General features: G+C 45.3%; 1 non-coding gene across 1 annotated transcript; it reads left to right on the plus strand.

Moving 5' to 3' along the window:
• Window positions 1-5,955: 5,955 nt before the first annotated feature.
• Window positions 5,956-6,028, plus strand: trnar-ccu (transfer RNA arginine (anticodon CCU)). The gene has a single exon. It is a non-coding gene; the product is annotated as a tRNA-Arg (tRNA).
• The last annotated feature ends 6,703 nt before the right edge of the window (window positions 6,029-12,731 follow it).

Genomic DNA, 12,731 nt, shown 5'->3' on the forward strand with positions numbered 1-12,731 from the left:
GTGCTCATCATGATTAGCCAGACAGAATGTTTAAAAACACTCAAATCATCCCAGGGATTTTTTTTTTTTTTTTTTTTTTGTAAAAATATACTTTATTCATAAAATATCTTCAATCACATTCAAAACCATTTCAAAAACAACATTACAAGGGTACAATCCAGGTTAAACTTTTACAAAATGTATCACCAGGTGCATCAGTACAAACAATATTACAGTCATTTACAGCCTATCATTTTGATCTGTACAGCCCGAGGGGCTCTAAACAGTTCCCAGTCTCTCGGTGCGCTGTGGTAGAAAGGTCTTAGACAGCGACCCTTCCCCATTGCGCCTTTGCGGCAGCTGCCCCAAGCTTTAGTGCGTCCCTCAGCACGTAGTCCTGGACTTTGGATTGTGCCAGTCCGCAACAATCGGTCGGGGACAACTCTTTGTGCTGGAAGACCAACAAGTTTCGGGCAGACCAAAGCGCCTCTTTCACCGAGTTGATGATCCTCCAGCTGCAGTCGATGTTTGTCTCGGTGTGTGTCCCTGGGAACAGCCCGTAGAGCACAGAGTCCTGTGTCACAGAACTGCTCGGGATGAACCTCGACAGCAACCACTGCATCTCTCTCCAGACTTTCTTTGCAAAGGCACAATCCACAAGGAGGTGGACAACGGTCTCTTCCCCACCACAGCCACCTCGAGGGCAACGTGCAGAGGGGGTGAGCTTCCTGGCGTGTAGGAAGGATCTGACGGGGAGGGCCTTTCTCACCACCAGCCAAGCTACGTCTTGGTGCTTGTTGGAAAGTTCTGGCGATGAGGCATTCTGCCAAATGACTTTGACAGTCTGCTCGGGGAACCATCCCACAGGGTCCACCCTCTCCTTATCCCTCAGGGCCTCTAGGACGTTACGTGCTGACCACTGCCTGATGGACTTGTGGTCAAAGGTGTTTTTCTGCATAAATTTTTCCACCAGGGACAGGTGGTACGGCACGGTCCAACTACTTGGAGCGTTCCGCGGCAGCGTGGCCAGACCCATCCTTCGCAACACCGGGGACAGGTAGAACCTCAGCACGTAGTGACACTTGGTGTTTGCGTACTGAGGGTCTACGCACCGCTTGATGCAGCCGCACACAAAGGTGGCCATCAGTATGAGGGCGATGTTGGGCACGTTTTTTCCCCCTTTATCTAGAGGCTTGTACATCGCGTCCCTGCGGACACGATCCATTTTCGACCTCCAGATAAAGCGGAAGATGGCTCGAGTGATCGCCGTCGCGCAGGAGTCTGGAATGGGCCAGACCTGCGCCACGTACAGCAACAGCGAGAGTACCTCACACCTGATGACCAGGTTCTTACCCGCAATGGAGAGGGAGCGTCGCTCCCACATGCCCAGTTTCCTCTTCACCATAGCCACTCGCTCCTTCCAGTTTCTAACGCATGCCCCGGTCCCTCCGAACCATATCCCCAGCACCAAATCATCCCAGGGATGGGATTCAAACTCACAATCCCTGGTTTAGGAAGTCAATGCCTTATCCATTAGGTCACTGGGACTACCATAACGGCTATATCCATTTAAGAACAATTGACAGCTAAAGGAAATCACTGGTGTCCCGGAATGATGATGTCATCAAACACGCTAATCAGCCAATCATATCGGACAATTCCCATAGATGGGAAACCAGGAAATAAAAACCACTGGTTATTCTTCACTTTTAATCAATTCACAGTGAGTGAAATAAAGCTTTGCTTAGGCACATGGGTTAAAGATAGAAGCTGAAATATCGGGCCATAACTTCCAACTAGCATCAGAAAGAGATGGCCTGCAGGAGCTAGAAGAAATAAATACATAACTTACCTGCCCATGAAAGTTAGACTGACACTCTCGATCGCCGGAGCTGTTTGGGGCCTTCATTGAAAGACTCCTCACAAGCCTGGTGAAGTGCAGGACCTTTTTTATGGCACTAGTTACCGATGGTCAATCTGCTCACATTCTCTTAAAGGCGTATTGCAATACACCTTTAAGAGAATGTGAACAGATTGACCATGCTACCGTAAAGCAGGTAAATTTAAAGGGCCAGTGAAATTGACAGCTAAGAAGAAGATAAGTGTCTAAAGTAAGTGGATAGGACTTGGGCGGGGAGGGTGGATCGGAGGGCCAGGGGTTGGGGAGGGTTCGGAGGTCGGGGGTGGGGGTATCGGAGATTGGAGGGGTGGGGGATTGGAGGTTGGGTAGGGTGGGGCGTTGGGGGGGGTTGGGGCTTGGGGAGGTGGGGTGTAATCCTTGTGGGGAGTGGTTGGGGGAGTCCTGTGGGGTCAACCTTTTCTGGGGAACTATTAGTGTAACCCTGACGGAACCATCCGAAGTTTGCAATTTAAATCACGTTTTCAGATGTTCCCACCTCAGGACAATAGTGCAGAGAACGTGTGCGCTCCTGGGCAATTGCCATGCAACCCTTACCTGGGAACTTCCAAAAAGGATTTCTCAGCGCATCTTTGTTGTACCCCCCAAATCCGACACTGGAGAGCTTGGAAGTTACAGCCCATCATAAACAAATGTTAATGACTAACTTGTGATGTTTGAAAGATCTGTGGATTCTTTCATCAACTCCCCTCAGCCCAAAGAAAAACCTCCAGTCTATTTAAACTTTCTCTGAAGCTAAAATTCTCCATTCCTGGCAACATCCTTGTAAATCTCCTCTGCACCCACCTTATTGTGATCACATCCTTCTTGTAATGCGGTGACCAGAAATATGTGCCGTACTCTGGCAAGTCTAACTAATGTTTTATGCAGTGTGAACATAACCTCCCTTCTCTTGCCAACCTCCTCCCAAACCTACTCACCCCTGTCAGCACTGACCCTGTGGACTCTGCCAGTAAATCAACTATTACCTGCCTCTCCATTGTCCCCCCTCTACAATGTCCACCTACTTGTGAACAAGGCCCTAGCCATCCATGAGTTTATTGTGAATGATTACACTGATATGACGGCTTTGACTGAAACTTGGCTCACCAAGGATGACACCTTTGCCCTTAATGAAGCCTCTCCTCCTAGTTATACCACCCATTACCTGCCCAGCTGGTGTCAATCTTTAAAAGGACATCACACAGGGGTGGGACTAAAACCCACAATTAGAGGTTTAGAAGTTCAATGCTTTATCTAGTAGGCCAGTGGGAATATTCACAGACTTTTGCCTACCTGAGGACACTACCAATTGGTACTCTGCTTTGCTAAGTCTGCTTATGAGTCATCCTGGAATGCAGTGATAACCCCTGGCTTCGTTTCACTGCAAATCATTTTCTTGAATCCCTCTGAGCTTAAAGCTAACACAGGGTTATGGTCAGCCAGAGAGACAATGTTTAAAAACACACATCACCCAGTTGGGACTTGAGCCCATGGCTCAGGGGATCAATGCTTTACCTATTAGGCCACTGGGGCTTAACCTACTAGCAGGGCTGTCTAAGAGCAATTGACTGATCTGAAGTGCCTCAAATTTGTCTAATTTCAAAGTGTTCACCACAGATGAAAATTATTTTCACCCGTCAGATCATTGCTAACGCCCTCCTGGAACCATCTACAACAACAACATCTAGCCCCTTTAATGTCCCAAGTCACTTCACAAGAGCGTTTATCAACAAAACTTTACATCCAGTCTCATCAGGAAGATATCAGGAGAGGTGATCAAAACCCGAGGTGATCCAAGTCAAAGAGACAGACTTTAAGGATCATTGAGTTCTTGACGACACAGAGGTAGAGAGGCTTAGGGAAGGAATTCAGAAAGGAAACTTAAACTGCCAGGTGCGAGAAAGAAAATGTAGAGCAACCATTGGTCAAGGGTTGGTTTGTTAATGAGGGAAGTTGACGACAGCAGGATTGTTACAGAGGAGGACAGTACCCATGGAACAAGAACCATTGACAATGTCAGCTAACATGGGGAGCAGGAAGGGTAATTGGCTGCTGAGCAGGTTATTGGGTATAGGATTGAGGGAACTGGATTTGGTTCTCATGAGCAAGAGCGCATGAGAGGAGATAGGAGAGAAACTAGAAAAAAGATGTGAATTTAGGGCTGGGGAATCTCAGAGGAAGTTTGACCCAGTCGGAGAGGGAAGGGAGGGAAGCAACACAGGCAGCTGATTGGATGTGGTCTCAATCGTAGTGACAAAGGGGTTAATGGAGAAACTCAGCCAACAATCTTTGTGATTCTTCGCACATTGTTGGGGATGAAGGTTGATTTAGAAGATGATTTTTACTGGAGAAGAGAAGCCAGGCATTATCATTGCATTCCAGGATGAGTCATAAGCAGAATTAGCAAAGGAGAGTACAACTTGATAGTGTCATCAGGTAGGTGTCACTGTGCAATGAGCCCCATGGGCCTCATGGTAAGGGCCTGGCATCCTCATCCAGGGAGTGGGGGCCTATGTCCCACCTGGGGTGATGTCTTTTTGAAGATTGACACCACTCTGTTTTCATCAGGTCAAGTAATGGATGGTACACCAGGAGGAAAGGCTTCATTAAGAAGGGAGGAAGGTATCATCTACTGTGAGCCAAGTTTAAGTCAAGGCTGTCATGTCAGTGCAATCATCCTCACAATTGTAAGGGCCTTGTTCATAAGGGGGTGGACATTGTAGAGATGGGACAATAGAGAGGCAGGTAATAGTTGATTTACTGGCTAGGTCCACAGGGTCAGTGCTGGCAGGGGTGAGTGTGTTTGGGAGGAGATTGGCAAGAGCAGGGAGGTTATCTTAACACTGCATAAAACATCAGTTAGACTTGCCAGAGTATGGCACACACTTCCAGTCACTGCATTACATGAAGGATGTGATCACACTAGAAAGGGTACAGAGGAGATTTACGAGGATGTTGCCAGGAATGTGGAATTAAAGCTATGAAGGAAGATTGGATAGATTGATTTTCTTTGGCTGAGGGGAGAAGATTAAAAAAATCCACAGATTTTTAATTTATTAAAAGTTAGTCTTATTTATGTTATTTCAGATTAAATTTTTAACTCATGTAAGTCCTAGTCTTCATTTCGCTCTCTGCAAAATAATTAGAACTAAAGGGTAATTAAAGGGTTTATTTCCTCATTTGGTGTCTATGGGAATTCTGCACTGTGATTGGCTGATTAGCCTGCTTGATGACATCACTGTTCCTGAACACAGGTGATTTCATTGAATTGACACCAGAGTCAAAGTAACATCAGGAAAGGGGAAATCTACACCATATCGATCACTGGGTCTTTGTGGGCAGTTTTCTCTGAGGTCAATGCTGAGTGTCATCGTTTCCCGCTCATCATGAAACCTCGGGCCTGTCTTCAATCATACAGGAAAACATCACAAAAATGGAACTCATCCATTGAATTAATCTGAAACTCTTCTGCCTGTATCTGCATTTGCACAACACCCTGTTCACTCATCAGCCTGTGCACATTGACCTATATTGGCTCCTTGGTTTGGCAACACTTTGATTTCAAAATTTCCACCCTAGTTTTCAAATTCCTCTGTGGCCTCTACCCTCCCTGTCTCTGTAATCTCCTCCAGCCCCAAATCCCTCCATGATCTCTGTTTCTCCAATCCTGCCCTCTTGCACTTTCCTGACTTCCAATGCTCTGACAGCAGTAGCTATGCCTGGGCCCTACACTCTGAGATTTTCTCCTTGAACCTCTCCGCCTCTCTATCTCTGTGCACTAAACATCCGGATGCTCCTTAAAACTTGCCTCTTTGACTTTGGTTTTGATCACCTCCCCTGATAGCTTCCTGATGAGGCTGGATGTAAAATTTTGTTGGAAAACGCTCGTGTGAAGAGTCGCAGGACATTAAAGGGGCTAGATAAGTGAAGGTTGTTGTTGCAGATGGCTCCAGGAGGGTGTTAGCAATGGAACATCTGACAGGTAAAAAGTTTTCACCTATGATGAACACTTGGAAATTTGAGAGCTATGAGGCATTTCTGTCAGTTGCTCTTAGAGAGACTGTGCTAATTGTGTAGGCCCAGTGGCCTAATGGATAAGGCACTGGCCTCCTAAGCCAGGGATTGTGGGTTCAAGTCCCATCTGGGGTGGTGCATATTTTAGGATTTTTACCTTTTTCTTCCACTTTTAAAACGCAAATTATTGGGTGAATAATGCATTGATTTCAGCCCCATTCTCCCCATTTGTCTCCAACAGGGGATAATCGATAAATCAATCAAACTCAAACTCTGCACAGCCAACATTTGTGGTCAAGACAAAACAAAAACAGAATTACCTGGAAAAACTCAGCAAGTCTGGCAGCATCGGCGGAGAAGAAATCAGTTAACGTTTTGAGCCTTCATGGCCCTTCGGCAGAACTGCAGCATAGTTTCAACAAGGGAGAAATATAAATTGGTTTAAGGTGGGTGGGGGGGGAGGGAAGTGACACATTGAGGGTGTGGTGTGAGCAGATAATCCAAAGATGTCACAGACAAAAGGGTCAAAGAGGTGTTGAAGGTGGTGGTCTTTGTCTGAGAAAAGTGCTAATTAAGAATGGAAAACAGGATATTCAAAGTACAGCTCTAGTGGGGGTGGGGTGGAAAGACTAAAGGTTTTAGTTTTAGATTTAAAAATAATGGAAATAGATGGGGAAAGAAGAATCTATATAAATTATTGAAAAAAAAGCGGGTGGGGGGGGGAAAAGAAACGGGGTGGGGATGGGGGGAGGGGGAGTTTAAGATCTGAAGTTGTTGAATTCAATATTCAGCCCAGAGGGCTGTAAAGTGCCTAGTCGGAAGATGAGGTGCTGTTCCTCCAGTTTGCGTTGGGCTTCACTGGAACAATGCAGCAAGCCAAGGACAGACATGTTGGCAAGAGAACAGGGTGGAGTGTTAAAATGGCAAGCGACAGGGAGGTTTGGGTCTTTCTTGCGGACAGACCGCAGGTGTTCCGCAAAACGGTCGCCCAGTTTGCGTTTGGTCTCTCCAATGTAGAGGAGACCGCATTGGGAGCAACGAATGCAGTAGACTAAGTTAGGGGAAATGCAAGTGAAATGCTGCTTCACTTGAAAGGAGTGTTTGGGCCCTTGGACGGTGAGGAGAGAGGAAGTGAAGGGGCAGGTGTTGCATCTTCTGCTTGGGCATGGGGAGGTGCCATAAGTGGGGGTTGAGGAGTAGGGGGTGATGGAGGAGTGGACCAGGGTGTCCCGGAGGAAATGATCCCTACGGAATGCCGTCAAGGGGGGTGAAGGGAAGATGTGTTTGGTGGTGGCATCATGCTGGAGTTGGCGGAAATGGTGGAGGATGATCCTTTGAATGCAGAGGCTGGTGGGGTGATAAGTGAGGACAAGGGGGACCCTATCATGTTTCTGGGAAGGAGGAGAAGGCGTGAGGGAGGATGCGCGGGATATGGGCCGGACACGGTTGAGGGCCCTGTCAACGACCGTGGATGGAAAACCTCGGTTAAGGAAGAAGGAGGACATGTCAGAGGAGCTGTTTTTGAAGGTAGCGTCATCAGAACAGATGCGACGGAGGCGAAGGAACTGAGAGAATGGGTCTACTACATTCGTTGCTCCCAATGCGGTCTCCTCTACATTGGAGAGACCAAACGCAAACTGGGCGACCGTTTTGCGGAACACCTGCGGTCTGTCCGCAAGAAAGACCCAAACCTCCCTGTCGCTTGCCATTTTAACACTCCACCCTGTTCTCTTGCCAACATGTCTGTCCTTGGCTTGCTGCATTGTTCCAGTGAAGCCCAACGCAAACTGGAGGAACAGCACCTCATCTTCCGACTAGGCACTTTACAGCCCTCTGGGCTGAATATTGAATTCAACAACTTCAGATCTTAAACTCCCCCTCCCCCCATCCCCACCCCGTTTCTTTTCCCCCCCCCACCCGCTTTTTTTTCAATAATTTATATAGATTCTTCTTTCCCCACCTATTTCCATTATTTTTAAATCTAAAACTAAAACCTTTAGTCTTTCCACCCCGCCCCCACTAGAGCTGTACTTTGAATATCCTGTTTTCCATTCTTAATTAGCACTTTTCTCAGACAAAGACCACCACCTTCAACACCTCTTTGACCCTTTTGTCTCTGACATCTTTGGATTATCTGCTCACACCACACCCTCAATGTGTCACTTCCCTCCCCCCCCCCCCCACCCACCTTAAACCAATTTATATTTCTCCCTTGTTGAAACTATGCTGCAGTTCTGCCGAAGGGCCATGAAGGCTCAAAACGTTAACTGATTTCTTCTCCGCCGATGCTGCCAGACTTGCTGAGTTTTTCCAGGTAATTCTGTTTTTGTTTTGTTTTGGATTTCCAGCATCCGCAGTAGCTTTTAGCTTTTTGTTTTTAATTTGTGGTCAAGATCCAGACTGGAAAGAACAAATGGGTCAATGCTAAGTTGTGTATCAGTATGAAGATATATGCATTTAGCAGGGATAAAAATAACAGGAGAGCTGCTGAAGTGAGAGAAACACGTAACATTTCAGATGAATGAACTTGCATAGAAACTTACAATGCAGAAGGAGGCCATTCAGCCCACTATGCCTTTGCTGGCTGGCTCATTGGTAAAGCTATGCAATAAAAAACACTGATTACCTTTCAATTTTAATCATTTCATATTGAGCCAAATAAAGACTGGGTTAAAGTTAGAATCTGAAACATCATAAACATTAATCATTTTTAGTATATTAAAAATCTGTAGATCTTTAATCAACTTCCCTCAGCCAAAGAAAAACCCCCAGTCTATCCAATCTTTCTTCATAGCTTTAATTCCCCATTCCTTGCAACACCCTTGTAAATGTCCTCTGTACCCTCTCTAGTGTGATCACATCCTTCTTGTAATGCAGTGACCAGAAAGGTGTGCCATACTCTGGCAAGTCTAACCAATATATTATGCAATTAACATAACCTCCTTGCTCTTGCCAATCCCTTCCCATATCTACTCACCCCTGCCAGCGCTGAGGCTCTGGACTGGCCTATAAATCAACCATTACCAGCCCTCCCCATTGCCTCCCCTCTCCACAATGTCTGTCCACTTGTGAACAAGGCCCTTACCATTTTGAGTTTATTGTGGATGATTGCATTGACATGACGGCCTTGACTGAAACTTGGCTCACAAGGATGACACCTTCCTCCTTAGTGAAGCCTCTCCTTCTGGCTATATCATCCATTACTTGACCTGATGAAAACAGAGTGGTGTCAATCTTTAAAAAGACATCACCCCAGGTGGGACACAGACCCACAGTCCCTGGTTCAGGTGGCCAATAGCACACCCATTAAGCCAATAGGGCCCAGAGCTTGCTGACATCTACCTGAGGACATTATCAGGTGGTACTCTCCTTGGCGAAATCTGTTTCCTGCTCATCCTGAGATGGAAAGATAGCCCTCTGCTGCTCTTCTTCACTACAAACCATCTTCTTAAATCCTCCACCCATACCTCTTCAACCCTCACCTCCACCAATGTGCAAAGAATCACTAAGATTATCTGTTAAAATTGCTCATTAAGAACTTTATCACTAAGATTAAGACCACATTCAATCAGCTGCCTTTGTTGCTAACCCCCCTTCCCCTCTCTAACTGGGCCAAACTTCCTCTGAGATTTCCCACCCCTGAATTTACATCTTTCTTTTAGTTTCTCTCCTATCTACCCTCATAACCTCTTGTACATGAGAACCAAATCCAGTTCCCCCAACCCCATACGCAACAAACTACTGAGCACCCAATGCCCCTGTTAGCTGATATTTTCAATGGTTGCAGTTGTGTATCAGTACAACGATATATGCATTTAATGGGAATGAAAATAACAGGAGAGGCTGCTGAGGCGAGAGAAACAGGTTTCATTTCAGAGAAATAAACTTGCATAGCATTTAACAGTGCAGAAAGAGGCCATTCAGTTCATCATGCCTCTTTTATAGGGCTATGCAATTAATCCCACTCTCATCGTCCACCTTCGCCTTGCATATTTTCCCTTCCAGTGTTTATCCAATTCCCTTATTGTGCAAGTTCTTACTGAATCTGCTTTCATCATCTCACTGCAGCCATGTGGATTTTTAGAGATGACAGCATCCAGTGTGGGGCACAGACCCACAACCCAGAGATTGAGATTCTCATGCTCTACTAACTGAGCTAGCCAAGCATGTCTTTAGAGAATTTCTCTGGGTCTCTGGGCTAGTAGTCCAATGACAATGACACTACACCACCACCTCCTTGGAAATTTTTAGAGAGAAGTTAATTTGAATCGAGAGAAGGCTGACACAGGGTTATGATCAGCCAGAAAGAGAATATTTTAAAATTGAACATCACCCCAGATGGGGCTTGAACCCACAATTTCTGGTTTAGGAGGCCAGTGCCTTATCCATTAGGCCACTGAGGCTACCATAACCTGTTGGAGGGCAGTACTTGACAGCTCTGAAATGCCTCATGTTTCTCAAGTTCCAATACGTTAATAATTTTTTAAAATTATTTTACGGATCATGGGCATTGCTGGCGAGGTCAGCACTTTTATTGCCCTTCCCTAATTGCCCTTGAGAAGGTGGTGGTGAGCCGCCTTCTTGAACCACTGCAGTCCATGTCATGGAGGTGTTTGAAAACAAGGGTGAGAATTTCAAAATTGAAGCATTGCCAAAGCAGGGGCCAATACAGGTCAACATGCACAGGCTGATGAGTGAACAGAATATACCAGCTCAGAGAAGGTTCACTAGGCTGATTCCTGGGATGAAGGGGTTCGTCTTATGAGGAACCTTTGAGCAGGTTGGGCATATGTGCATTGAAGTTTAGCAAAATGAGAGGTGATCTTATTGAAATATATAAAATTCTGAGAGTAGATGTGAATAAGATGTTTGCATGACTGTGGAATCTAGCACACGGGCCTCAGTTTCAGGCTAAGAGTTCTCTCATTTAAGATGGATGTGAGGAGAAATTCCTCGTCTCAGAGTGTTAATCTTTGGAATTCTCTACCCAAGAAAGCAGTGGAGGCTGAGTCATTGAATATCTTCAAGGCTGAATTAGATTTTTGATCGGCAATGGAGTCAAGGGTTATGGCAGGTAGGCAGAAAAGTGGAATTGAGGGTATGATCAGCTCAGCCATGTTCTTATTGAATAGCAGAGCAAGCTTGAGGGGCCAAATGGCCTTCTCCTGCTTCTATTTCTTATGTTCTCATGTTCTTATGTTCTTAATTGGCTCACCATGCTTGGGTGTGGTAGCATAGTGAATAGTTAGTGCTGGACTAAGTAATGCAGAGGCCTGGATTAATAATTAAGAGATGTGCATTGGAACATCTGGGGAATTTAAATTCAGTTAAATACATAGGATATACAGTACAGAGGCCATTTGGTCCAGCCAGCCCACACCAGTATTTTTGCTCCACTCCAGCCTCCTCCCATCTTTCCTCATCTAAATCTATCATCATAACCCTCTGTTTCTGTTGTAGGGTGGCCGAGTTGTACAATTAGCGATAGAGTTGATCTGCAGACACTTCTTGGGTGGAAACTTTAAGTTTGTTTACAATACACTCAGCAGCAACTACACGTGTGCTTTCAACTCCAACTCAAACTCCACTCTGACTGTTGAGGTAGCCCGCGCTACTCTCTTATTAGTTACTACAGATCTTGTGATCTTCCTGAATCAGTATTATTCTTAAAGGTACATTACACAATAAATAAAACCATAATTACTAAGTTCGTAAACTAGGCTATACAAATTATATTTACAAGTACATATTTTTCAAGACAACATAATATTTACATGGGTAAGGAATTTACAAGCTCAGTCTTTCAGATGGTTTCCTGGTACGTGTGGAACATCGCAGCTCCGCAACATCAGGTTCTTTATCAGGAACCTCCTTTTCCAGAGTTGCCTGAACATCAGGTGCTTCAGTGGGCACTTGCAGTTCTGTATCCTCAACTCTTACAGGAACATCAAACATGTCAGTTTTGGTTGCGTATTGTCATGACTCACTGGGGAAGGTGCGCTGCAATATTAAGCCCCACTGCTCCCTGAGCCACAACAAATGTGAAAATGTTTGATCAGCCCACCTAATTGTTTAATTTAGGTTAACAGAATACGAGCACCAGGTTTGTAAACTTAATAAGTAAATAACTGTTTATTGAACAAACTGTCATTAGCCAGTGGCAAAGAAAGAAATATGAACTGCTAATTTCTAACTCTATAACTTAAACTCTACCCCTTCTTAAATCCCCATACACACACATACAAGACACACAAGACACGCAAAAACATGGATTTTAAGGGTGGGATAAAACAGTTCAATAGCACCAATTCCAGAATACAGGGTTTGATGGGTTTATTTTGATCAATGCCATCCAAATTCCTTTCAGTTCTTTATTGATGACATGAGGTGGTCTCCCAGCACTTTCAGTCTTTAGTTCACTGGTTGAGCACTTGCCTTTCAATGTCTCTAACAGTGATTTTCCCTTTTTCCTCTTGGCAGGGGTTTTCAGAGAGAGAGCCGGTTTTAGAGATATGAAGAGAAAAAGTCAGTTAGCTATTACTATGGAATTACTGGAATCTTACCCACACAGGAGAATGAGGTTTTAGGCCTTTTTCCTTTCAGGCTAGGAGCAATTCTGCTGCACTGCTCTCACACAAACCCTGGTCACCTGGTGAGGAGCCTATTAAAATGTTGCTAGGCAGTTCCCCATTAGACCAGACACCTCCCCGGCACCATCCTGTCTTTCATGGCAGACTCTGTTCCAGAACAGCAACATTGTATATATCCCTCACATTGTTCTAGTGGGTATGTCTTTCAAACTGCAGCCATTGTAATTTTAATCCATGGTCCAACAGAA

This window comes from Cetorhinus maximus, chromosome 29, assembly GCF_964194155.1.
Source record: "Cetorhinus maximus chromosome 29, sCetMax3.hap1.1, whole genome shotgun sequence".
NCBI lineage: Eukaryota > Metazoa > Chordata > Chondrichthyes > Lamniformes > Cetorhinidae > Cetorhinus > Cetorhinus maximus.